The sequence below is a fragment of the Lissotriton vulgaris genome, chromosome 7 (assembly GCF_964263255.1).
Source record: "Lissotriton vulgaris chromosome 7, aLisVul1.2, whole genome shotgun sequence".
NCBI classification, from domain to species: domain Eukaryota; kingdom Metazoa; phylum Chordata; class Amphibia; order Caudata; family Salamandridae; genus Lissotriton; species Lissotriton vulgaris.
In genome coordinates, this window is record NC_141695.1 from 1,389,307,456 (window position 1) to 1,389,330,979 (window position 23,524).

The following is a 23,524-nucleotide window of genomic DNA, read 5'->3' on the forward strand; positions in this document are numbered from 1 at the left end:
ACCACAAATGCAGTGAAGAATAATGGATTGCTACTCTTCATACATTTTTGACCATTGGCTCAGATTTGAATGCGTACTGGCCATCTGAGCATCTCTGCCAGGCCACCCTATGTCTAGAGACTGTAGATTTAGAGAGTTTATAAACATTGTCAGTTCATCAATAAAGTGTGCTCGCTTCGGCAGCACATATACTAAAATTGGAACGATACAGAGAAGATTAGCATGGCCCCTGCGCAAGGATGACACGCAAATTCGTGAAGCGTTCCATATTTTTAACAGCTTTCAGGAGAGAAATCTTTTTTGTTTTCAAGACTAATTGAAAAAATAAAGCAGGTCCCAGTGCTGTCCCCGTAATATGTATTTTTCAATTAGTCTCTCCTCAACATTTTTAATGTATTTGCTTTGCAGTAAAGAAGGTGCGCTCTATGTTCAGCTGCATTTAGCAAGGAAGCCTGCAGGACTTCTGGGACTTTTCTTTCTCTTTTTTAGCCTCACTGTCATTATTCTTCACCACCCCCGAATCTATACTGCTGCAGTGTTGTGTTGATTTGTGGGAATCAGGACAAAGAGAAGGGCAGGGCCTATGCAAATGAAGGCCTCAGGGATGTCTGGGAGTGCCTTTTTAGCAGTATTGTTAAAGTCCACCTTGCAACCGGATTGGTCGGGTAAGCTGAAAAACACCATGCCAGATTGGGCACCAGGTCTCTAGGCGCTTGGAGGACATATTGGGTCTACATCCCTCAGTTTCTGAGGTCCAAGAAATGTTCACCCTCTACCCTAATAGAGAGGTCTTGGCCGATCGTGGCTGAGAGGGGAAGAAGGTAGCAGTGCAAGATGCTTATGGTCCTTCTCTAATAATGGACCAACTTTCTCTCTCTCCTTACCTGTGGTTCTGCCTGGCTACTGGGGCTACCAGTTGTAAGCCTGCAGCCCACAGGGAGTTGGTTTGTTCCTCTCACACATGTAAATGGGTAAGCATTCAAGTGCACACACCTGCCTACGTCCACAGACCCTCGCGCACACACACTTTTGTCAACAAGCTTTTTCGCAATTAAGAGTATCAGGGACCCATGTTGAAATACAAAAGCAGCACACCACGTGACGGCCATCACATAGAGTCCAGCAGCAAATGGGAAACGTTTAACTAGCTGTGGTCCTATTACTTGCGCTCTACCGTGGAACAACTGCTGGATGAATCCTGCTGGAGAATATTGAACCTACAACAAGTCTGAGGTAAATAAAAATTCCACAGGAATATAATCAAACAGGGACCTACAACCCTTCCGAGCCAGATAGGAGTCGAACCTACAATCTTCTGATCCGTAGTCAGACGCGTTATCCATTGCGCCACTGGCCCTATGTAGACTTACGCATCCTTTTGTCCTTAAGTGGGCTAGAAAGTGTGTGTATGTGTGTGTGAAGGCACAAGGAAACCCATCTGACCTCCTGGAAGTCTGTTCTGTGAGGTTTTCCCAAGTTTTACAAAGGACTTTAGGAGAAGGAAGCACCTAAAAGCTAGGCGAAATGGTCCTAGATCCAAGGAAATCTTTTAGATCAGGCTCAGTTTCTTAAATAGTTTGCATTAACATAATCAGTTCCAGGTCTGTGTGGGGCTGAGCTTGAGAACTCCTTAGTAAGTAGGCGTTTACAACAATAAGGGGTTTAATATTACAACACAGGTGAACATTCAGACACATTATCATAAGCTCACCTTGTCCAGGGACCCAAGCATGCTGCCTTTCCACTCTCAGAGCCCTTCACCTAACCTACTGTGCAGCTGTTTCACCTTTAATATCACTGTTCCACAGGCAGCGTGACGTCACAATGCTCCTTGTCTGTAGCCCGACCCAGGAGCCTTTGCAAACCTGGTATAATCTACATACTTACGGTGTGTTTAGTCTTGGACCACAAATGCAGTGAAGAATAATGGATTGCTACTCTTCATACATTTTTGACCATTGGCTCAGATTTGAATGCGTACTGGCCATCTGAGCATCTCTGCCAGGCCACCCTATGTCTAGAGACTGTAGATTTAGAGAGTTTATAAACATTGTCAGTTCATCAATAAAGTGTGCTCGCTTCGGCAGCACATATACTAAAATTGGAACGATACAGAGAAGATTAGCATGGCCCCTGCGCAAGGATGACACGCAAATTCGTGAAGCGTTCCATATTTTTAACAGCTTTCAGGAGAGAAATCTTTTTTGTTTTCAAGACTAATTGAAAAAATAAAGCAGGTCCCAGTGCTGTCCCCGTAATATGTATTTTTCAATTAGTCTCTCCTCAACATTTTTAATGTATTTGCTTTGCAGTAAAGAAGGTGCGCTCTATGTTCAGCTGCATTTAGCAAGGAAGCCTGCAGGACTTCTGGGACTTTTCTTTCTCTTTTTTAGCCTCACTGTCATTATTCTTCACCACCCCCAAATCTATACTGCTGCAGTGTTGTGTTGATTTGTGGGAATCAGGACAAAGAGAAGGGCAGGGCCTATGCAAATGAAGGCCTCAGGGATGTCTGGGAGTGCCTTTTTAGCAGTATTGTTAAAGTCCACCTTGCAACCGGATTGGTCGGGTAAGCTGAAAAACACCATGCCAGATTGGGCACCAGGTCTCTAGGCGCTTGGAGGACATATTGGGTCTACATCCCTCAGTTTCTGAGGTCCAAGAAATGTTCACCCTCTACCCTAATAGAGAGGTCTTGGCCGATCGTGGCTGAGAGGGGAAGAAGGTAGCAGTGCAAGATGCTTATGGTCCTTCTCTAATAATGGACCAACTTTCTCTCTCTCCTTACCTGTGGTTCTGCCTGGCTACTGGGGCTACCAGTTGTAAGCCTGCAGCCCACAGGGAGTTGGTTTGTTCCTCTCACACATGTAAATGGGTAAGCATTCAAGTGCACACACCTGCCTACGTCCACAGACCCTCGCGCACACACACTTTTGTCAACAAGCTTTTTCGCAATTAAGAGTATCAGGGACCCATGTTGAAATACAAAAGCAGCACACCACGTGACGGCCATCACATAGAGTCCAGCAGCAAATGGGAAACGTTTAACTAGCTGTGGTCCTATTACTTGCGCTCTACCGTGGAACAACTGCTGGATGAATCCTGCTGGAGAATATTGAACCTACAACAAGTCTGAGGTAAATAAAAATTCCACAGGAATATAATCAAACAGGGACCTACAACCCTTCCGAGCCAGATAGGAGTCGAACCTACAATCTTCTGATCCGTAGTCAGACGCGTTATCCATTGCGCCACTTGCCCTATGTAGTCTTACGCATCCTTTTGTCCTTAAGTGGGCTAGAAAGTGTGTGTATGTGTGTGTGAAGGCACAAGGAAACCCATCTGACCTCCTGGAAGTCTGTTCTGTGAGGTTTTCCCAAGTTTTACAAAGGACTTTAGGAGAAGGAAGCACCTAAAAGCTAGGCGAAATGGTCCTAGATCCAAGGAAATCTTTTAGATCAGGCTCAGTTTCTTAAATAGTTTGCATTAACATAATCAGTTCCAGGTCTGTGTGGGGCTGAGCTTGAGAACTCCTTAGTAAGTAGGCGTTTACAACAATAAGGGGTTTAATATTACAACACAGGTGAACATTCAGACACATTATCATAAGCTCACCTTGTCCAGGGACCCAAGCATGCTGCCTTTCCACTCTCAGAGCCCTTCACCTAACCTACTGTGCAGCTGTTTCACCTTTAATATCACTGTTCCACAGGCAGCGTGACGTCACAATGCTCCTTGTCTGTAGCCCGACCCAGGAGCCTTTGCAAACCTGGTATAATCTACATACTTACGGTGTGTTTAGTCTTGGACCACAAATGCAGTGAAGAATAATGGATTGCTACTCTTCATCCATTTTTGACCATTGGCTCAGATTTGAATGCGTACTGGCCATCTGAGCATCTCTGCCAGGCCACCCTATGTCTAGAGACTGTAGATTTAGAGAGTTTATAAACATTGTCAGTTCATCAATAAAGTGTGCTCGCTTCGGCAGCACATATACTAAAATTGGAACGATACAGAGAAGATTAGCATGGCCCCTGCGCAAGGATGACACGCAAATTCGTGAAGCGTTCCATATTTTTAACAGCTTTCAGGAGAGAAATCTTTTTTGTTTTCAAGACTAATTGAAAAAATAAAGCAGGTCCCAGTGCTGTCCCCGTAATATGTATTTTTCAATTAGTCTCTCCTCAACATTTTTAATGTATTTGCTTTGCAGTAAAGAAGGTGCGCTCTATGTTCAGCTGCATTTAGCAAGGAAGCCTGCAGGACTTCTGGGACTTTTCTTTCTCTTTTTTAGCCTCACTGTCATTATTCTTCACCACCCCCAAATCTATACTGCTGCAGTGTTGTGTTGATTTGTGGGAATCAGGACAAAGAGAAGGGCAGGGCCTATGCAAATGAAGGCCTCAGGGATGTCTGGGAGTGCCTTTTTAGCAGTATTGTTAAAGTCCACCTTGCAACCGGATTGGTCGGGTAAGCTGAAAAACACCATGCCAGATTGGGCACCAGGTCTCTAGGCGCTTGGAGGACATATTGGGTCTACATCCCTCAGTTTCTGAGGTCCAAGAAATGTTCACCCTCTACCCTAATAGAGAGGTCTTGGCCGATCGTGGCTGAGAGGGGAAGAAGGTAGCAGTGCAAGATGCTTATGGTCCTTCTCTAATAATGGACCAACTTTCTCTCTCTCCTTACCTGTGGTTCTGCCTGGCTACTGGGGCTACCAGTTGTAAGCCTGCAGCCCACAGGGAGTTGGTTTGTTCCTCTCACACATGTAAATGGGTAAGCATTCAAGTGCACACACCTGCCTACGTCCACAGACCCTCGCGCACACACACTTTTGTCAACAAGCTTTTTCGCAATTAAGAGTATCAGGGACCCATGTTGAAATACAAAAGCAGCACACCACGTGACGGCCATCACATAGAGTCCAGCAGCAAATGGGAAACGTTTAACTAGCTGTGGTCCTATTACTTGCGCTCTACCGTGGAACAACTGCTGGATGAATCCTGCTGGAGAATATTGAACCTACAACAAGTCTGAGGTAAATAAAAATTCCACAGGAATATAATCAAACAGGGACCTACAACCCTTCCGAGCCAGATAGGAGTCGAACCTACAATCTTCTGATCCGTAGTCAGACGCGTTATCCATTGCGCCACTGGCCCTATGTAGACTTACGCATCCTTTTGTCCTTAAGTGGGCTAGAAAGTGTGTGTATGTGTGTGTGAAGGCACAAGGAAACCCATCTGACCTCCTGGAAGTCTGTTCTGTGAGGTTTTCCCAAGTTTTACAAAGGACTTTAGGAGAAGGAAGCACCTAAAAGCTAGGCGAAATGGTCCTAGATCCAAGGAAATCTTTTAGATCAGGCTCAGTTTCTTAAATAGTTTGCATTAACATAATCAGTTCCAGGTCTGTGTGGGGCTGAGCTTGAGAACTCCTTAGTAAGTAGGCGTTTACAACAATAAGGGGTTTAATATTACAACACAGGTGAACATTCAGACACATTATCATAAGCTCACCTTGTCCAGGGACCCAAGCATGCTGCCTTTCCACTCTCAGAGCCCTTCACCTAACCTACTGTGCAGCTGTTTCACCTTTAATATCACTGTTCCACAGGCAGCGTGACGTCACAATGCTCCTTGTCTGTAGCCCGACCCAGGAGCCTTTGCAAACCTGGTATAATCTACATACTTACGGTGTGTTTAGTCTTGGACCACAAATGCAGTGAAGAATAATGGATTGCTACTCTTCATACATTTTTGACCATTGGCTCAGATTTGAATGCGTACTGGCCATCTGAGCATCTCTGCCAGGCCACCCTATGTCTAGAGACTGTAGATTTAGAGAGTTTATAAACATTGTCAGTTCATCAATAAAGTGTGCTCGCTTCGGCAGCACATATACTAAAATTGGAACGATACAGAGAAGATTAGCATGGCCCCTGCGCAAGGATGACACGCAAATTCGTGAAGCGTTCCATATTTTTAACAGCTTTCAGGAGAGAAATCTTTTTTGTTTTCAAGACTAATTGAAAAAATAAAGCAGGTCCCAGTGCTGTCCCCGTAATATGTATTTTTCAATTAGTCTCTCCTCAACATTTTTAATGTATTTGCTTTGCAGTAAAGAAGGTGCGCTCTATGTTCAGCTGCATTTAGCAAGGAAGCCTGCAGGACTTCTGGGACTTTTCTTTCTCTTTTTTAGCCTCACTGTCATTATTCTTCACCACCCCCAAATCTATACTGCTGCAGTGTTGTGTTGATTTGTGGGAATCAGGACAAAGAGAAGGGCAGGGCCTATGCAAATGAAGGCCTCAGGGATGTCTGGGAGTGCCTTTTTAGCAGTATTGTTAAAGTCCACCTTGCAACCGGATTGGTCGGGTAAGCTGAAAAACACCATGCCAGATTGGGCACCAGGTCTCTAGGCGCTTGGAGGACATATTGGGTCTACATCCCTCAGTTTCTGAGGTCCAAGAAATGTTCACCCTCTACCCTAATAGAGAGGTCTTGGCCGATCGTGGCTGAGAGGGGAAGAAGGTAGCAGTGCAAGATGCTTATGGTCCTTCTCTAATAATGGACCAACTTTCTCTCTCTCCTTACCTGTGGTTCTGCCTGGCTACTGGGGCTACCAGTTGTAAGCCTGCAGCCCACAGGGAGTTGGTTTGTTCCTCTCACACATGTAAATGGGTAAGCATTCAAGTGCACACACCTGCCTACGTCCACAGACCCTCGCGCACACACACTTTTGTCAACAAGCTTTTTCGCAATTAAGAGTATCAGGGACCCATGTTGAAATACAAAAGCAGCACACCACGTGACGGCCATCACATAGAGTCCAGCAGCAAATGGGAAACGTTTAACTAGCTGTGGTCCTATTACTTGCGCTCTACCGTGGAACAACTGCTGGATGAATCCTGCTGGAGAATATTGAACCTACAACAAGTCTGAGGTAAATAAAAATTCCACAGGAATATAATCAAACAGGGACCTACAACCCTTCCGAGCCAGATAGGAGTCGAACCTACAATCTTCTGATCCGTAGTCAGACGCGTTATCCATTGCGCCACTGGCCCTATGTAGACTTACGCATCCTTTTGTCCTTAAGTGGGCTAGAAAGTGTGTGTATGTGTGTGTGAAGGCACAAGGAAACCCATCTGACCTCCTGGAAGTCTGTTCTGTGAGGTTTTCCCAAGTTTTACAAAGGACTTTAGGAGAAGGAAGCACCTAAAAGCTAGGCGAAATGGTCCTAGATCCAAGGAAATCTTTTAGATCAGGCTCAGTTTCTTAAATAGTTTGCATTAACATAATCAGTTCCAGGTCTGTGTGGGGCTGAGCTTGAGAACTCCTTAGTAAGTAGGCGTTTACAACAATAAGGGGTTTAATATTACAACACAGGTGAACATTCAGACACATTATCATAAGCTCACCTTGTCCAGGGACCCAAGCATGCTGCCTTTCCACTCTCAGAGCCCTTCACCTAACCTACTGTGCAGCTGTTTCACCTTTAATATCACTGTTCCACAGGCAGCGTGACGTCACAATGCTCCTTGTCTGTAGCCCGACCCAGGAGCCTTTGCAAACCTGGTATAATCTACATACTTACGGTGTGTTTAGTCTTGGACCACAAATGCAGTGAAGAATAATGGATTGCTACTCTTCATACATTTTTGACCATTGGCTCAGATTTGAATGCGTACTGGCCATCTGAGCATCTCTGCCAGGCCACCCTATGTCTAGAGACTGTAGATTTAGAGAGTTTATAAACATTGTCAGTTCATCAATAAAGTGTGCTCGCTTCGGCAGCACATATACTAAAATTGGAACGATACAGAGAAGATTAGCATGGCCCCTGCGCAAGGATGACACGCAAATTCGTGAAGCGTTCCATATTTTTAACAGCTTTCAGGAGAGAAATCTTTTTTGTTTTCAAGACTAATTGAAAAAATAAAGCAGGTCCCAGTGCTGTCCCCGTAATATGTATTTTTCAATTAGTCTCTCCTCAACATTTTTAATGTATTTGCTTTGCAGTAAAGAAGGTGCGCTCTATGTTCAGCTGCATTTAGCAAGGAAGCCTGCAGGACTTCTGGGACTTTTCTTTCTCTTTTTTAGCCTCACTGTCATTATTCTTCACCACCCCCAAATCTATACTGCTGCAGTGTTGTGTTGATTTGTGGGAATCAGGACAAAGAGAAGGGCAGGGCCTATGCAAATGAAGGCCTCAGGGATGTCTGGGAGTGCCTTTTTAGCAGTATTGTTAAAGTCCACCTTGCAACCGGATTGGTCGGGTAAGCTGAAAAACACCATGCCAGATTGGGCACCAGGTCTCTAGGCGCTTGGAGGACATATTGGGTCTACATCCCTCAGTTTCTGAGGTCCAAGAAATGTTCACCCTCTACCCTAATAGAGAGGTCTTGGCCGATCGTGGCTGAGAGGGGAAGAAGGTAGCAGTGCAAGATGCTTATGGTCCTTCTCTAATAATGGACCAACTTTCTCTCTCTCCTTACCTGTGGTTCTGCCTGGCTACTGGGGCTACCAGTTGTAAGCCTGCAGCCCACAGGGAGTTGGTTTGTTCCTCTCACACATGTAAATGGGTAAGCATTCAAGTGCACACACCTGCCTACGTCCACAGACCCTCGCGCACACACACTTTTGTCAACAAGCTTTTTCGCAATTAAGAGTATCAGGGACCCATGTTGAAATACAAAAGCAGCACACCACGTGACGGCCATCACATAGAGTCCAGCAGCAAATGGGAAACGTTTAACTAGCTGTGGTCCTATTACTTGCGCTCTACCGTGGAACAACTGCTGGATGAATCCTGCTGGAGAATATTGAACCTACAACAAGTCTGAGGTAAATAAAAATTCCACAGGAATATAATCAAACAGGGACCTACAACCCTTCCGAGCCAGATAGGAGTCGAACCTACAATCTTCTGATCCGTAGTCAGACGCGTTATCCATTGCGCCACTGGCCCTATGTAGACTTACGCATCCTTTTGTCCTTAAGTGGGCTAGAAAGTGTGTGTATGTGTGTGTGAAGGCACAAGGAAACCCATCTGACCTCCTGGAAGTCTGTTCTGTGAGGTTTTCCCAAGTTTTACAAAGGACTTTAGGAGAAGGAAGCACCTAAAAGCTAGGCGAAATGGTCCTAGATCCAAGGAAATCTTTTAGATCAGGCTCAGTTTCTTAAATAGTTTGCATTAACATAATCAGTTCCAGGTCTGTGTGGGGCTGAGCTTGAGAACTCCTTAGTAAGTAGGCGTTTACAACAATAAGGGGTTTAATATTACAACACAGGTGAACATTCAGACACATTATCATAAGCTCACCTTGTCCAGGGACCCAAGCATGCTGCCTTTCCACTCTCAGAGCCCTTCACCTAACCTACTGTGCAGCTGTTTCACCTTTAATATCACTGTTCCACAGGCAGCGTGACGTCACAATGCTCCTTGTCTGTAGCCCGACCCAGGAGCCTTTGCAAACCTGGTATAATCTACATACTTACGGTGTGTTTAGTCTTGGACCACAAATGCAGTGAAGAATAATGGATTGCTACTCTTCATCCATTTTTGACCATTGGCTCAGATTTGAATGCGTACTGGCCATCTGAGCATCTCTGCCAGGCCACCCTATGTCTAGAGACTGTAGATTTAGAGAGTTTATAAACATTGTCAGTTCATCAATAAAGTGTGCTCGCTTCGGCAGCACATATACTAAAATTGGAACGATACAGAGAAGATTAGCATGGCCCCTGCGCAAGGATGACACGCAAATTCGTGAAGCGTTCCATATTTTTAACAGCTTTCAGGAGAGAAATCTTTTTTGTTTTCAAGACTAATTGAAAAAATAAAGCAGGTCCCAGTGCTGTCCCCGTAATATGTATTTTTCAATTAGTCTCTCCTCAACATTTTTAATGTATTTGCTTTGCAGTAAAGAAGGTGCGCTCTATGTTCAGCTGCATTTAGCAAGGAAGCCTGCAGGACTTCTGGGACTTTTCTTTCTCTTTTTTAGCCTCACTGTCATTATTCTTCACCACCCCCAAATCTATACTGCTGCAGTGTTGTGTTGATTTGTGGGAATCAGGACAAAGAGAAGGGCAGGGCCTATGCAAATGAAGGCCTCAGGGATGTCTGGGAGTGCCTTTTTAGCAGTATTGTTAAAGTCCACCTTGCAACCGGATTGGTCGGGTAAGCTGAAAAACACCATGCCAGATTGGGCACCAGGTCTCTAGGCGCTTGGAGGACATATTGGGTCTACATCCCTCAGTTTCTGAGGTCCAAGAAATGTTCACCCTCTACCCTAATAGAGAGGTCTTGGCCGATCGTGGCTGAGAGGGGAAGAAGGTAGCAGTGCAAGATGCTTATGGTCCTTCTCTAATAATGGACCAACTTTCTCTCTCTCCTTACCTGTGGTTCTGCCTGGCTACTGGGGCTACCAGTTGTAAGCCTGCAGCCCACAGGGAGTTGGTTTGTTCCTCTCACACATGTAAATGGGTAAGCATTCAAGTGCACACACCTGCCTACGTCCACAGACCCTCGCGCACACACACTTTTGTCAACAAGCTTTTTCGCAATTAAGAGTATCAGGGACCCATGTTGAAATACAAAAGCAGCACACCACGTGACGGCCATCACATAGAGTCCAGCAGCAAATGGGAAACGTTTAACTAGCTGTGGTCCTATTACTTGCGCTCTACCGTGGAACAACTGCTGGATGAGTCCTGCTGGAGAATATTGAACCTACAACAAGTCTGAGGTAAATAAAAATTCCACAGGAATATAATCAAACAGGGACCTACAACCCTTCCGAGCCAGATAGGAGTCGAACCTACAATCTTCTGATCCGTAGTCAGACGCGTTATCCATTGCGCCACTGGCCCTATGTAGACTTACGCATCCTTTTGTCCTTAAGTGGGCTAGAAAGTGTGTGTATGTGTGTGTGAAGGCACAAGGGAACCCATCTGACCTCCTGGAAGTCTGTTCTGTGAGGTTTTCCCAAGTTTTACAAAGGACTTTAGGAGAAGGAAGCACCTAAAAGCTAGGCGAAATGGTCCTAGATCCAAGGAAATCTTTTAGATCAGGCTCAGTTTCTTAAATAGTTTGCATTAACATAATCAGTTCCAGGTCTGTGTGGGGCTGAGCTTGAGAACTCCTTAGTAAGTAGGCGTTTACAACAATAAGGGGTTTAATATTACAACACAGGTGAACATTCAGACACATTATCATAAGCTCACCTTGTCCAGGGACCCAAGCATGCTGCCTTTCCACTCTCAGAGCCCTTCACCTAACCTACTGTGCAGCTGTTTCACCTTTAATATCACTGTTCCACAGGCAGCGTGACGTCACAATGCTCCTTGTCTGTAGCCCGACCCAGGAGCCTTTGCAAACCTGGTATAATCTACATACTTACGGTGTGTTTAGTCTTGGACCACAAATGCAGTGAAGAATAATGGATTGCTACTCTTCATACATTTTTGACCATTGGCTCAGATTTGAATGCGTACTGGGCATCTGAGCATCTCTGCCAGGCCACCCTATGTCTAGAGACTGTAGATTTAGAGAGTTTATAAACATTGTCAGTTCATCAATAAAGTGTGCTCGCTTCGGCAGCACATATACTAAAATTGGAACGATACAGAGAAGATTAGCATGGCCCCTGCGCAAGGATGACACGCAAATTCGTGAAGCGTTCCATATTTTTAACAGCTTTCAGGAGAGAAATCTTTTTTGTTTTCAAGACTAATTGAAAAAATAAAGCAGGTCCCAGTGCTGTCCCCGTAATATGTATTTTTCAATTAGTCTCTCCTCAACATTTTTAATGTATTTGCTTTGCAGTAAAGAAGGTGCGCTCTATGTTCAGCTGCATTTAGCAAGGAAGCCTGCAGGACTTCTGGGACTTTTCTTTCTCTTTTTTAGCCTCACTGTCATTATTCTTCACCACCCCCAAATCTATACTGCTGCAGTGTTGTGTTGATTTGTGGGAATCAGGACAAAGAGAAGGGCAGGGCCTATGCAAATGAAGGCCTCAGGGATGTCTGGGAGTGCCTTTTTAGCAGTATTGTTAAAGTCCACCTTGCAACCGGATTGGTCGGGTAAGCTGAAAAACACCATGCCAGATTGGGCACCAGGTCTCTAGGCGCTTGGAGGACATATTGGGTCTACATCCCTCAGTTTCTGAGGTCCAAGAAATGTTCACCCTCTACCCTAATAGAGAGGTCTTGGCCGATCGTGGCTGAGAGGGGAAGAAGGTAGCAGTGCAAGATGCTTATGGTCCTTCTCTAATAATGGACCAACTTTCTCTCTCTCCTTACCTGTGGTTCTGCCTGGCTACTGGGGCTACCAGTTGTAAGCCTGCAGCCCACAGGGAGTTGGTTTGTTCCTCTCACACATGTAAATGGGTAAGCATTCAAGTGCACACACCTGCCTACGTCCACAGACCCTCGCGCACACACACTTTTGTCAACAAGCTTTTTCGCAATTAAGAGTATCAGGGACCCATGTTGAAATACAAAAGCAGCACACCACGTGACGGCCATCACATAGAGTCCAGCAGCAAATGGGAAACGTTTAACTAGCTGTGGTCCTATTACTTGCGCTCTACCGTGGAACAACTGCTGGATGAGTCCTGCTGGAGAATATTGAACCTACAACAAGTCTGAGGTAAATAAAAATTCCACAGGAATATAATCAAACAGGGACCTACAACCCTTCCGAGCCAGATAGGAGTCGAACCTACAATCTTCTGATCCGTAGTCAGACGCGTTATCCATTGCGCCACTGGCCCTATGTAGACTTACGCATCCTTTTGTCCTTAAGTGGGCTAGAAAGTGTGTGTATGTGTGTGTGAAGGCACAAGGGAACCCATCTGACCTCCTGGAAGTCTGTTCTGTGAGGTTTTCCCAAGTTTTACAAAGGACTTTAGGAGAAGGAAGCACCTAAAAGCTAGGCGAAATGGTCCTAGATCCAAGGAAATCTTTTAGATCAGGCTCAGTTTCTTAAATAGTTTGCATTAACATAATCAGTTCCAGGTCTGTGTGGGGCTGAGCTTGAGAACTCCTTAGTAAGTAGGCGTTTACAACAATAAGGGGTTTAATATTACAACACAGGTGAACATTCAGACACATTATCATAAGCTCACCTTGTCCAGGGACCCAAGCATGCTGCCTTTCCACTCTCAGAGCCCTTCACCTAACCTACTGTGCAGCTGTTTCACCTTTAATATCACTGTTCCACAGGCAGTGTGACGTCACAATGCTCCTTGTCTGTAGCCCGACCCAGGAGCCTTTGCAAACCTGGTATAATCTACATACTTACGGTGTGTTTAGTCTTGGACCACAAATGCAGTGAAGAATAATGGATTGCTACTCTTCATACATTTTTGACCATTGGCTCAGATTTGAATGCGTACTGGCCATCTGAGCATCTCTGCCAGGCCACCCTATGTCTAGAGACTGTAGATTTAGAGAGTTTATAAACATTGTCAGTTCATCAATAAAGTGTGCTCGCTTCGGCAGCACATATACTAAAATTGGAACGATACAGAGAAGATTAGCATGGCCCCTGCGCAAGGATGACACGCAAATTCGTGAAGCGTTCCATATTTTTAACAGCTTTCAGGAGAGAAATCTTTTTTGTTTTCAAGACTAATTGAAAAAATAAAGCAGGTCCCAGTGCTGTCCCCGTAATATGTATTTTTCAATTAGTCTCTCCTCAACATTTTTAATGTATTTGCTTTGCAGTAAAGAAGGTGCGCTCTATGTTCAGCTGCATTTAGCAAGGAAGCCTGCAGGACTTCTGGGACTTTTCTTTCTCTTTTTTAGCCTCACTGTCATTATTCTTCACCACCCCCAAATCTATACTGCTGCAGTGTTGTGTTGATTTGTGGGAATCAGGACAAAGAGAAGGGCAGGGCCTATGCAAATGAAGGCCTCAGGGATGTCTGGGAGTGCCTTTTTAGCAGTATTGTTAAAGTCCACCTTGCAACCGGATTGGTCGGGTAAGCTGAAAAACACCATGCCAGATTGGGCACCAGGTCTCTAGGCGCTTGGAGGACATATTGGGTCTACATCCCTCAGTTTCTGAGGTCCAAGAAATGTTCACCCTCTACCCTAATAGAGAGGTCTTGGCCGATCGTGGCTGAGAGGGGAAGAAGGTAGCAGTGCAAGATGCTTATGGTCCTTCTCTAATAATGGACCAACTTTCTCTCTCTCCTTACCTGTGGTTCTGCCTGGCTACTGGGGCTACCAGTTGTAAGCCTGCAGCCCACAGGGAGTTGGTTTGTTCCTCTCACACATGTAAATGGGTAAGCATTCAAGTGCACACACCTGCCTACGTCCACAGACCCTCGCGCACACACACTTTTGTCAACAAGCTTTTTCGCAATTAAGAGTATCAGGGACCCATGTTGAAATACAAAAGCAGCACACCACGTGACGGCCATCACATAGAGTCCAGCAGCAAATGGGAAACGTTTAACTAGCTGTGGTCCTATTACTTGCGCTCTACCGTGGAACAACTGCTGGATGAATCCTGCTGGAGAATATTGAACCTACAACAAGTCTGAGGTAAATAAAAATTCCACAGGAATATAATCAAACAGGGACCTACAACCCTTCCGAGCCAGATAGGAGTCGAACCTACAATCTTCTGATCCGTAGTCAGACGCGTTATCCATTGCGCCACTGGCCCTATGTAGACTTACGCATCCTTTTGTCCTTAAGTGGGCTAGAAAGTGTGTGTATGTGTGTGTGAAGGCACAAGGAAACCCATCTGACCTCCTGGAAGTCTGTTCTGTGAGGTTTTCCCAAGTTTTACAAAGGACTTTAGGAGAAGGAAGCACCTAAAAGCTAGGCGAAATGGTCCTAGATCCAAGGAAATCTTTTAGATCAGGCTCAGTTTCTTAAATAGTTTGCATTAACATAATCAGTTCCAGGTCTGTGTGGGGCTGAGCTTGAGAACTCCTTAGTAAGTAGGCGTTTACAACAATAAGGGGTTTAATATTACAACACAGGTGAACATTCAGACACATTATCATAAGCTCACCTTGTCCAGGGACCCAAGCATGCTGCCTTTCCACTCTCAGAGCCCTTCACCTAACCTACTGTGCAGCTGTTTCACCTTTAATATCACTGTTCCACAGGCAGCGTGACGTCACAATGCTCCTTGTCTGTAGCCCGACCCAGGAGCCTTTGCAAACCTGGTATAATCTACATACTTACGGTGTGTTTAGTCTTGGACCACAAATGCAGTGAAGAATAATGGATTGCTACTCTTCATCCATTTTTGACCATTGGCTCAGATTTGAATGCGTACTGGCCATCTGAGCATCTCTGCCAGGCCACCCTATGTCTAGAGACTGTAGATTTAGAGAGTTTATAAACATTGTCAGTTCATCAATAAAGTGTGCTCGCTTCGGCAGCACATATACTAAAATTGGAACGATACAGAGAAGATTAGCATGGCCCCTGCGCAAGGATGACACGCAAATTCGTGAAGCGTTCCATATTTTTAACAGCTTTCAGGAGAGAAATCTTTTTTGTTTTCAAGACTAATTGAAAAAATAAAGCAGGTCCCAGTGCTGTCCCCGTAATATGTATTTTTCAATTAGTCTCTCCTCAACATTTTTAATGTATTTGCTTTGCAGTAAAGAAGGTGCGCTCTATGTTCAGCTGCATTTAGCAAGGAAGCCTGCAGGACTTCTGGGACTTTTCTTTCTCTTTTTTAGCCTCACTGTCATTATTCTTCACCACCCCCAAATCTATACTGCTGCAGTGTTGTGTTGATTTGTGGGAATCAGGACAAAGAGAAGGGCAGGGCCTATGCAAATGAAGGCCTCAGGGATGTCTGGGAGTGCCTTTTTAGCAGTATTGTTAAAGTCCACCTTGCAACCGGATTGGTCGGGTAAGCTGAAAAACACCATGCCAGATTGGGCACCAGGTCTCTAGGCGCTTGGAGGACATATTGGGTCTACATCCCTCAGTTTCTGAGGTCCAAGAAATGTTCACCCTCTACCCTAATAGAGAGGTCTTGGCCGATCGTGGCTGAGAGGGGAAGAAGGTAGCAGTGCAAGATGCTTATGGTCCTTCTCTAATAATGGACCAACTTTCTCTCTCTCCTTACCTGTGGTTCTGCCTGGCTACTGGGGCTACCAGTTGTAAGCCTGCAGCCCACAGGGAGTTGGTTTGTTCCTCTCACACATGTAAATGGGTAAGCATTCAAGTGCACACACCTGCCTACGTCCACAGACCCTCGCGCACACACACTTTTGTCAACAAGCTTTTTCGCAATTAAGAGTATCAGGGACCCATGTTGAAATACAAAAGCAGCACACCACGTGACGGCCATCACATAGAGTCCAGCAGCAAATGGGAAACGTTTAACTAGCTGTGGTCCTATTACTTGCGCTCTACCGTGGAACAACTGCTGGATGAGTCCTGCTGGAGAATATTGAACCTACAACAAGTCTGAGGTAAATAAAAATTCCACAGGAATATAATCAAACAGGGACCTACAACCCTTCCGAGCCAGATAGGAGTCGAACCTACAATCTTCTGATCCGTAGTCAGACGCGTTATCCATTGCGCCACTGGCCCTATGTAGACTTACGCATCCTTTTGTCCTTAAGTGGGCTAGAAAGTGTGTGTATGTGTGTGTGAAGGCACAAGGGAACCCATCTGACCTCCTGGAAGTCTGTTCTGTGAGGTTTTCCCAAGTTTTACAAAGGACTTTAGGAGAAGGAAGCACCTAAAAGCTAGGCGAAATGGTCCTAGATCCAAGGAAATCTTTTAGATCAGGCTCAGTTTCTTAAATAGTTTGCATTAACATAATCAGTTCCAGGTCTGTGTGGGGCTGAGCTTGAGAACTCCTTAGTAAGTAGGCGTTTACAACAATAAGGGGTTTAATATTACAACACAGGTGAACATTCAGACACATTATCATAAGCTCACCTTGTCCAGGGACCCAAGCATGCTGCCTTTCCACTCTCAGAGCCCTTCACCTAACCTACTGTGCAGCTGTTTCACCTTTAATATCACTGTTCCACAGGCAGCGTGACGTCACAATGCTCCTTGTCTGTAGCCCGACCCAGGAGCCTTTGCAAACCTGGTATAATCTACATACTTACGGTGTGTTTAGTCTTGGACCACAAATGCAGTGAAGAATAATGGATTGCTACTCTTCATACATTTTTGACCATTGGCTCAGATTTGAATGCGTACTGGCCATCTGAGCATCTCTGCCAGGCCACCCTATGTCTAGAGACTGTAGATTTAGAGAGTTTATAAACATTGTCAGTTCATCAATAAAGTGTGCTCGCTTCGGCAGCACATATACTAAAATTGGAACGATACAGAGAAGATTAGCATGGCCCCTGCGCAAGGATGACACGCAAATTCGTGAAGCGTTCCATATTTTTAACAGCTTTCAGGAGAGAAATCTTTTTTGTTTTCAAGACTAATTGAAAAAATAAAGCAGGTCCCAGTGCTGTCCCCGTAATATGTATTTTTCAATTAGTCTCTCCTCAACATTTTTAATGTATTTGCTTTGCAGTAAAGAAGGTGCGCTCTATGTTCAGCTGCATTTAGCAAGGAATCCTGCAGGACTTCTGGGACTTTTCTTTCTCTTTTTTAGCCTCACTGTCATTATTCTTCACCACCCCCAAATCTATACTGCTGCAGTGTTGTGTTGATTTGTGGGAATCAGGACAAAGAGAAGGGCAGGGCCTATGCAAATGAAGGCCTCAGGGATGTCTGGGAGTGCCTTTTTAGCAGTATTGTTAAAGTCCACCTTGCAACCGGATTGGTCGGGTAAGCTGAAAAACGCCATGCCAGATTGGGCACCAGGTCTCTAGGCGCTTGGAGGACATATTGGGTCTACATCCCTCAGTTTCTGAGGTCCAAGAAATGTTCACCCTCTACCCTAATAGAGAGGTCTTGGCCGATCGTGGCTGAGAGGGGAAGAAGGTAGCAGTGCAAGATGCTTATGGTCCTTCTCTAATAATGGACCAACTTTCTCTCTCTCCTTACCTGTGGTTCTGCCTGGCTACTGGGGCTACCAGTTGTAAGCCTGCAGCCCACAGGGAGTTGGTTTGTTCCTCTCACACATGTAAATGGGTAAGCATTCAAGTGCACACACCTGCCTACGTCCACAGACCCTCGCGCACACACACTTTTGTCAACAAGCTTTTTCGCAATTAAGAGTATCAGGGACCCATGTTGAAATACAAAAGCAGCACACCACGTGACGGCCATCACATAGAGTCCAGCAGCAAATGGGAAACGTTTAACTAGCTGTGGTCCTATTACTTGCGCTCTACCGTGGAACAACTGCTGGATGAATCCTGCTGGAGAATATTGAACCTACAACAAGTCTGAGGTAAATAAAAATTCCACAGGAATATAATCAAACAGGGACCTACAACCCTTCCGAGCCAGATAGGAGTCGAACCTACAATCTTCTGATCCGAAATCAGACGCGTTATCCATTGCGCCACTGGCCCTATGTAGACTTACGCATCCTTTTGTCCTTAAGTGGGCTAGAAAGTGTGTGTATGTGTGTGTGAAGGCACAAGGAAACCCATCTGACCTCCTGGAAGTCTGTTCTGTGAGGTTTTCCCAAGTTTTACAAAGGACTTTAGGAGAAGGAAGCACCTAAAAGCTAGGCGAAATGGTCCTAGATCCAAGGAAATCTTTTAGATCAGGCTCAGTTTCTTAAATAGTTTGCATTAACATAATCAGTTCCAGGTCTGTGTGGGGCTGAGCTTGAGAACTCCTTAGTAAGTAGGCGTTTACAACAATAAGGGGTTTAATATTACAACACAGGTGAACATTCAGACACATTATCATAAGCTCACCTTGTCCAGGGACCCAAGCATGCTGCCTTTCCACTCTCAGAGCCCTTCACCTAACCTACTGTGCAGCTGTTTCACCTTTAATATCACTGTTCCACAGGCAGCGTGACGTCACAATGCTCCTTGTCTGTAGCCCGACCCAGGAGCCTTTGCAAACCTGGTATAATCTACATACTTACGGTGTGTTTAGTCTTGGACCACAAATGCAGTGAAGAATAATGGATTGCTACTCTTCATCCATTTTTGACCATTGGCTCAGATTTGAATGCGTACTGGCCATCTGAGCATCTCTGCCAGGCCACCCTATGTCTAGAGACTGTAGATTTAGAGAGTTTATAAACATTGTCAGTTCATCAATAAAGTGTGCTCGCTTCGGCAGCACATATACTAAAATTGGAACGATACAGAGAAGATTAGCATGGCCCCTGCGCAAGGATGACACGCAAATTCGTGAAGCGTTCCATATTTTTAACAGCTTTCAGGAGAGAAATCTTTTTTGTTTTCAAGACTAATTGAAAAAATAAAGCAGGTCCCAGTGCTGTCCCCGTAATATGTATTTTTCAATTAGTCTCTCCTCAACATTTTTAATGTATTTGCTTTGCAGTAAAGAAGGTGCGCTCTATGTTCAGCTGCATTTAGCAAGGAAGCCTGCAGGACTTCTGGGACTTTTCTTTCTCTTTTTTAGCCTCACTGTCATTATTCTTCACCACCCCCAAATCTATACTGCTGCAGTGTTGTGTTGATTTGTGGGAATCAGGACAAAGAGAAGGGCAGGGCCTATGCAAATGAAGGCCTCAGGGATGTCTGGGAGTGCCTTTTTAGCAGTATTGTTAAAGTCCACCTTGCAACCGGATTGGTCGGGTAAGCTGAAAAACACCATGCCAGATTGGGCACCAGGTCTCTAGGCGCTTGGAGGACATATTGGGTCTACATCCCTCAGTTTCTGAGGTCCAAGAAATGTTCACCCTCTACCCTAATAGAGAGGTCTTGGCCGATCGTGGCTGAGAGGGGAAGAAGGTAGCAGTGCAAGATGCTTATGGTCCTTCTCTAATAATGGACCAACTTTCTCTCTCTCCTTACCTGTGGTTCTGCCTGGCTACTGGGGCTACCAGTTGTAAGCCTGCAGCCCACAGGGAGTTGGTTTGTTCCTCTCACACATGTAAATGGTTAAGCATTCAAGTGCACACACCTGCCTACGTCCACAGACCCTCGCGCACACACACTTTTGTCAACAAGCTTTTTCGCAATTAAGAGTATCAGGGACCCATGTTGAAATACAAAAGCAGCACACCACGTGACGGCCATCACATAGAGTCCAGCAGCAAATGGGAAACGTTTAACTAGCTGTGGTCCTATTACTTGCGCTCTACCGTGGAACAACTGCTGGATGAGTCCTGCTGGAGAATATTGAACCTACAACAAGTCTGAGGTAAATAAAAATTCCACAGGAATATAATCAAACAGGGACCTACAACCCTTCCGAGCCAGATAGGAGTCGAACCTACAATCTTCTGATCCGTAGTCAGACGCGTTATCCATTGCGCCACTGGCCCTATGTAGACTTACGCATCCTTTTGTCCTTAAGTGGGCTAGAAAGTGTGTGTATGTGTGTGTGAAGGCACAAGGGAACCCATCTGACCTCCTGGAAGTCTGTTCTGTGAGGTTTTCCCAAGTTTTACAAAGGACTTTAGGAGAAGGAAGCACCTAAAAGCTAGGCGAAATGGTCCTAGATCCAAGGAAATCTTTTAGATCAGGCTCAGTTTCTTAAATAGTTTGCATTAACATAATCAGTTCCAGGTCTGTGTGGGGCTGAGCTTGAGAACTCCTTAGTAAGTAGGCGTTTACAACAATAAGGGGTTTAATATTACAACACAGGTGAACATTCAGACACATTATCATAAGCTCACCTTGTCCAGGGACCCAAGCATGCTGCCTTTCCACTCTCAGAGCCCTTCACCTAACCTACTGTGCAGCTGTTTCACCTTTAATATCACTGTTCCACAGGCAGCGTGACGTCACAATGCTCCTTGTCTGTAGCCCGACCCAGGAGCCTTTGCAAACCTGGTATAATCTACATACTTACGGTGTGTTTAGTCTTGGACCACAAATGCAGTGAAGAATAATGGATTGCTACTCTTCATCCATTTTTGACCATTGGCTCAGATTTGAATGCGTACTGGCCATCTGAGCATCTCTGCCAGGCCACCCTATGTCTAGAGACTGTAGATTTAGAGAGTTTATAAACATTGTCAGTTCATCAATAAAGTGTGCTCGCTTCGGCAGCTCATATACTAAAATTGGAACGATACAGAGAAGATTAGCATGGCCCCTGCGCAAGGATGACACGCAAATTCGTGAAGCGTTCCATATTTTTAACAGCTTTCAGGAGAGAAATCTTTTTTGTTTTCAAGACTAATTGAAAAAATAAAGCAGGTCCCAGTGCTGTCCCCGTAATATGTATTTTTCAATTAGTCTCTCCTCAACATTTTTAATGTATTTGCTTTGCAGTAAAGAAGGTGCGCTCTATGTTCAGCTGCATTTAGCAAGGAAGCCTGCAGGACTTCTGGGACTTTTCTTTCTCTTTTTTAGCCTCACTGTCATTATTCTTCACCACCCCCAAATCTATACTGCTGCAGTGTTGTGTTGATTTGTGGGAATCAGGACAAAGAGAAGGGCAGGGCCTATGCAAATGAAGGCCTCAGGGATGTCTGGGAGTGCCTTTTTAGCAGTATTGTTAAAGTCCACCTTGCAACCGGATTGGTCGGGTAAGCTGAAAAACACCATGCCAGATTGGGCACCAGGTCTCTAGGCGCTTGGAGGACATATTGGGTCTACATCCCTCAGTTTCTGAGGTCCAAGAAATGTTCACCCTCTACCCTAATAGAGAGGTCTTGGCCGATCGTGGCTGAGAGGGGAAGAAGGTAGCAGTGCAAGATGCTTATGGTCCTTCTCTAATAATGGACCAACTTTCTCTCTCTCCTTACCTGTGGTTCTGCCTGGCTACTGGGGCTACCAGTTGTAAGCCTGCAGCCCACAGGGAGTTGGTTTGTTCCTCTCACACATGTAAATGGGTAAGCATTCAAGTGCACACACCTGCCTACGTCCACAGACCCTCGCGCACACACACTTTTGTCAACAAGCTTTTTCGCAATTAAGAGTATCAGGGACCCATGTTGAAATACAAAAGCAGCACACCACGTGACGGCCATCACATAGAGTCCAGCAGCAAATGGGAAACGTTTAACTAGCTGTGGTCCTATTACTTGCGCTCTACCGTGGAACAACTGCTGGATGAGTCCTGCTGGAGAATATTGAACCTACAACAAGTCTGAGGTAAATAAAAATTCCACAGGAATATAATCAAACAGGGACCTACAACCCTTCCGAGCCAGATAGGAGTCGAACCTACAATCTTCTGATCCGTAGTCAGACGCGTTATCCATTGCGCCACTGGCCCTATGTAGACTTACGCATCCTTTTGTCCTTAAGTGGGCTAGAAAGTGTGTGTATGTGTGTGTGAAGGCACAAGGGAGCCCATCTGACCTCCTGGAAGTCTGTTCTGTGAGGTTTTCCCAAGTTTTACAAAGGACTTTAGGAGAAGGAAGCACCTAAAAGCTAGGCGAAATGGTCCTAGATCCAAGGAAATCTTTTAGATCAGGCTCAGTTTCTTAAATAGTTTGCATTAACATAATCAGTTCCAGGTCTGTGTGGGGCTGAGCTTGAGAACTCCTTAGTAAGTAGGCGTTTACAACAATAAGGGGTTTAATATTACAACACAGGTGAACATTCAGACACATTATCATAAGCTCACCTTGTCCAGGGACCCAAGCATGCTGCCTTTCCACTCTCAGAGCCCTTCACCTAACCTACTGTGCAGCTGTTTCACCTTTAATATCACTGTTCCACAGGCAGCGTGACGTCACAATGCTCCTTGTCTGTAGCCCGACCCAGGAGCCTTTGCAAACCTGGTATAATCTACATACTTACGGTGTGTTTAGTCTTGGACCACAAATGCAGTGAAGAATAATGGATTGCTACTCTTCATACATTTTTGACCATTGGCTCAGATTTGAATGCGTACTGGGCATCTGAGCATCTCTGCCAGGCCACCCTATGTCTAGAGACTGTAGATTTAGAGAGTTTATAAACATTGTCAGTTCATCAATAAAGTGTGCTCGCTCCGGCAGCACATATACTAAAATTGGAACGATACAGAGAAGATTAGCATGGCCCCTGCGCAAGGATGACACGCAAATTCGTGAAGCGTTCCATATTTTTAACAGCTTTCAGGAGAGAAATCTTTTTTGTTTTCAAGACTAATTGAAAAAATAAAGCAGGTCCCAGTGCTGTCCCCGTAATATGTATTTTTCAATTAGTCTCTCCTCAACATTTTTAATGTATTTGCTTTGCAGTAAAGAAGGTGCGCTCTATGTTCAGCTGCATTTAGCAAGGAAGCCTGCAGGACTTCTGGGACTTTTCTTTCTCTTTTTTAGCCTCACTGTCATTATTCTTCACCACCCCCAAATCTATACTGCTGCAGTGTTGTGTTGATTTGTGGGAATCAGGACAAAGAGAAGGGCAGGGCCTATGCAAATGAAGGCCTCAGGGATGTCTGGGAGTGCCTTTTTAGCAGTATTGTTAAAGTCCACCTTGCAACCGGATTGGTCGGGTAAGCTGAAA

At 45.1% G+C, this 23,524-nt stretch overlaps 24 non-coding genes across 24 annotated transcripts; 13 read left to right on the forward strand and 11 right to left on the reverse strand.

Annotated features, from left to right (window-relative positions):
• Window positions 1–167: 167 nt before the first annotated feature.
• Window positions 168–274, forward strand: LOC147703958 (U6 spliceosomal RNA). Its single transcript, XR_015298523.1, has one exon. It is a non-coding gene; the product is annotated as a U6 spliceosomal RNA (small nuclear RNA).
• A 1,010-nt stretch (window positions 275–1,284) lies between these two features.
• TRNAR-ACG (transfer RNA arginine (anticodon ACG)) lies at window positions 1,285–1,357 on the reverse strand. The gene has a single exon. It is a non-coding gene; the product is annotated as a tRNA-Arg (tRNA).
• Window positions 1,358–2,071: 714 nt separating this feature from the next.
• Window positions 2,072–2,178, forward strand: LOC147703960 (U6 spliceosomal RNA). The gene has a single exon (XR_015298524.1). It is a non-coding gene; the product is annotated as a U6 spliceosomal RNA (small nuclear RNA).
• A 1,797-nt stretch (window positions 2,179–3,975) lies between these two features.
• LOC147703961 (U6 spliceosomal RNA) lies at window positions 3,976–4,082 on the forward strand. The gene has a single exon (XR_015298525.1). It is a non-coding gene; the product is annotated as a U6 spliceosomal RNA (small nuclear RNA).
• Window positions 4,083–5,092: 1,010 nt separating this feature from the next.
• TRNAR-ACG (transfer RNA arginine (anticodon ACG)) lies at window positions 5,093–5,165 on the reverse strand. Its single transcript has one exon. It is a non-coding gene; the product is annotated as a tRNA-Arg (tRNA).
• A 714-nt stretch (window positions 5,166–5,879) lies between these two features.
• On the forward strand, window positions 5,880–5,986 carry LOC147703963 (U6 spliceosomal RNA). The gene has a single exon (XR_015298527.1). It is a non-coding gene; the product is annotated as a U6 spliceosomal RNA (small nuclear RNA).
• A 1,010-nt stretch (window positions 5,987–6,996) lies between these two features.
• TRNAR-ACG (transfer RNA arginine (anticodon ACG)) lies at window positions 6,997–7,069 on the reverse strand. The gene has a single exon. It is a non-coding gene; the product is annotated as a tRNA-Arg (tRNA).
• Window positions 7,070–7,783: 714 nt separating this feature from the next.
• On the forward strand, window positions 7,784–7,890 carry LOC147703965 (U6 spliceosomal RNA). Its single transcript, XR_015298528.1, has one exon. It is a non-coding gene; the product is annotated as a U6 spliceosomal RNA (small nuclear RNA).
• Window positions 7,891–8,900: 1,010 nt separating this feature from the next.
• Window positions 8,901–8,973, reverse strand: TRNAR-ACG (transfer RNA arginine (anticodon ACG)). Its single transcript has one exon. It is a non-coding gene; the product is annotated as a tRNA-Arg (tRNA).
• A 714-nt stretch (window positions 8,974–9,687) lies between these two features.
• LOC147703967 (U6 spliceosomal RNA) lies at window positions 9,688–9,794 on the forward strand. The gene has a single exon (XR_015298529.1). It is a non-coding gene; the product is annotated as a U6 spliceosomal RNA (small nuclear RNA).
• A 1,010-nt stretch (window positions 9,795–10,804) lies between these two features.
• TRNAR-ACG (transfer RNA arginine (anticodon ACG)) lies at window positions 10,805–10,877 on the reverse strand. Its single transcript has one exon. It is a non-coding gene; the product is annotated as a tRNA-Arg (tRNA).
• Window positions 10,878–11,591: 714 nt separating this feature from the next.
• On the forward strand, window positions 11,592–11,698 carry LOC147703969 (U6 spliceosomal RNA). The gene has a single exon (XR_015298530.1). It is a non-coding gene; the product is annotated as a U6 spliceosomal RNA (small nuclear RNA).
• Window positions 11,699–12,708: 1,010 nt separating this feature from the next.
• Window positions 12,709–12,781, reverse strand: TRNAR-ACG (transfer RNA arginine (anticodon ACG)). The gene has a single exon. It is a non-coding gene; the product is annotated as a tRNA-Arg (tRNA).
• A 714-nt stretch (window positions 12,782–13,495) lies between these two features.
• On the forward strand, window positions 13,496–13,602 carry LOC147703971 (U6 spliceosomal RNA). The gene has a single exon (XR_015298531.1). It is a non-coding gene; the product is annotated as a U6 spliceosomal RNA (small nuclear RNA).
• Window positions 13,603–14,612: 1,010 nt separating this feature from the next.
• TRNAR-ACG (transfer RNA arginine (anticodon ACG)) lies at window positions 14,613–14,685 on the reverse strand. Its single transcript has one exon. It is a non-coding gene; the product is annotated as a tRNA-Arg (tRNA).
• Window positions 14,686–15,399: 714 nt separating this feature from the next.
• On the forward strand, window positions 15,400–15,506 carry LOC147703973 (U6 spliceosomal RNA). The gene has a single exon (XR_015298532.1). It is a non-coding gene; the product is annotated as a U6 spliceosomal RNA (small nuclear RNA).
• Window positions 15,507–16,516: 1,010 nt separating this feature from the next.
• Window positions 16,517–16,589, reverse strand: TRNAR-ACG (transfer RNA arginine (anticodon ACG)). The gene has a single exon. It is a non-coding gene; the product is annotated as a tRNA-Arg (tRNA).
• Window positions 16,590–17,303: 714 nt separating this feature from the next.
• LOC147703975 (U6 spliceosomal RNA) lies at window positions 17,304–17,410 on the forward strand. Its single transcript, XR_015298533.1, has one exon. It is a non-coding gene; the product is annotated as a U6 spliceosomal RNA (small nuclear RNA).
• A 1,010-nt stretch (window positions 17,411–18,420) lies between these two features.
• TRNAR-UCG (transfer RNA arginine (anticodon UCG)) lies at window positions 18,421–18,493 on the reverse strand. The gene has a single exon. It is a non-coding gene; the product is annotated as a tRNA-Arg (tRNA).
• A 714-nt stretch (window positions 18,494–19,207) lies between these two features.
• Window positions 19,208–19,314, forward strand: LOC147703977 (U6 spliceosomal RNA). Its single transcript, XR_015298534.1, has one exon. It is a non-coding gene; the product is annotated as a U6 spliceosomal RNA (small nuclear RNA).
• A 1,010-nt stretch (window positions 19,315–20,324) lies between these two features.
• On the reverse strand, window positions 20,325–20,397 carry TRNAR-ACG (transfer RNA arginine (anticodon ACG)). Its single transcript has one exon. It is a non-coding gene; the product is annotated as a tRNA-Arg (tRNA).
• Window positions 20,398–21,111: 714 nt separating this feature from the next.
• On the forward strand, window positions 21,112–21,218 carry LOC147703979 (U6 spliceosomal RNA). The gene has a single exon (XR_015298353.1). It is a non-coding gene; the product is annotated as a U6 spliceosomal RNA (small nuclear RNA).
• A 1,010-nt stretch (window positions 21,219–22,228) lies between these two features.
• Window positions 22,229–22,301, reverse strand: TRNAR-ACG (transfer RNA arginine (anticodon ACG)). Its single transcript has one exon. It is a non-coding gene; the product is annotated as a tRNA-Arg (tRNA).
• A 714-nt stretch (window positions 22,302–23,015) lies between these two features.
• On the forward strand, window positions 23,016–23,122 carry LOC147703981 (U6 spliceosomal RNA). Its single transcript, XR_015298327.1, has one exon. It is a non-coding gene; the product is annotated as a U6 spliceosomal RNA (small nuclear RNA).
• The last annotated feature ends 402 nt before the right edge of the window (window positions 23,123–23,524 follow it).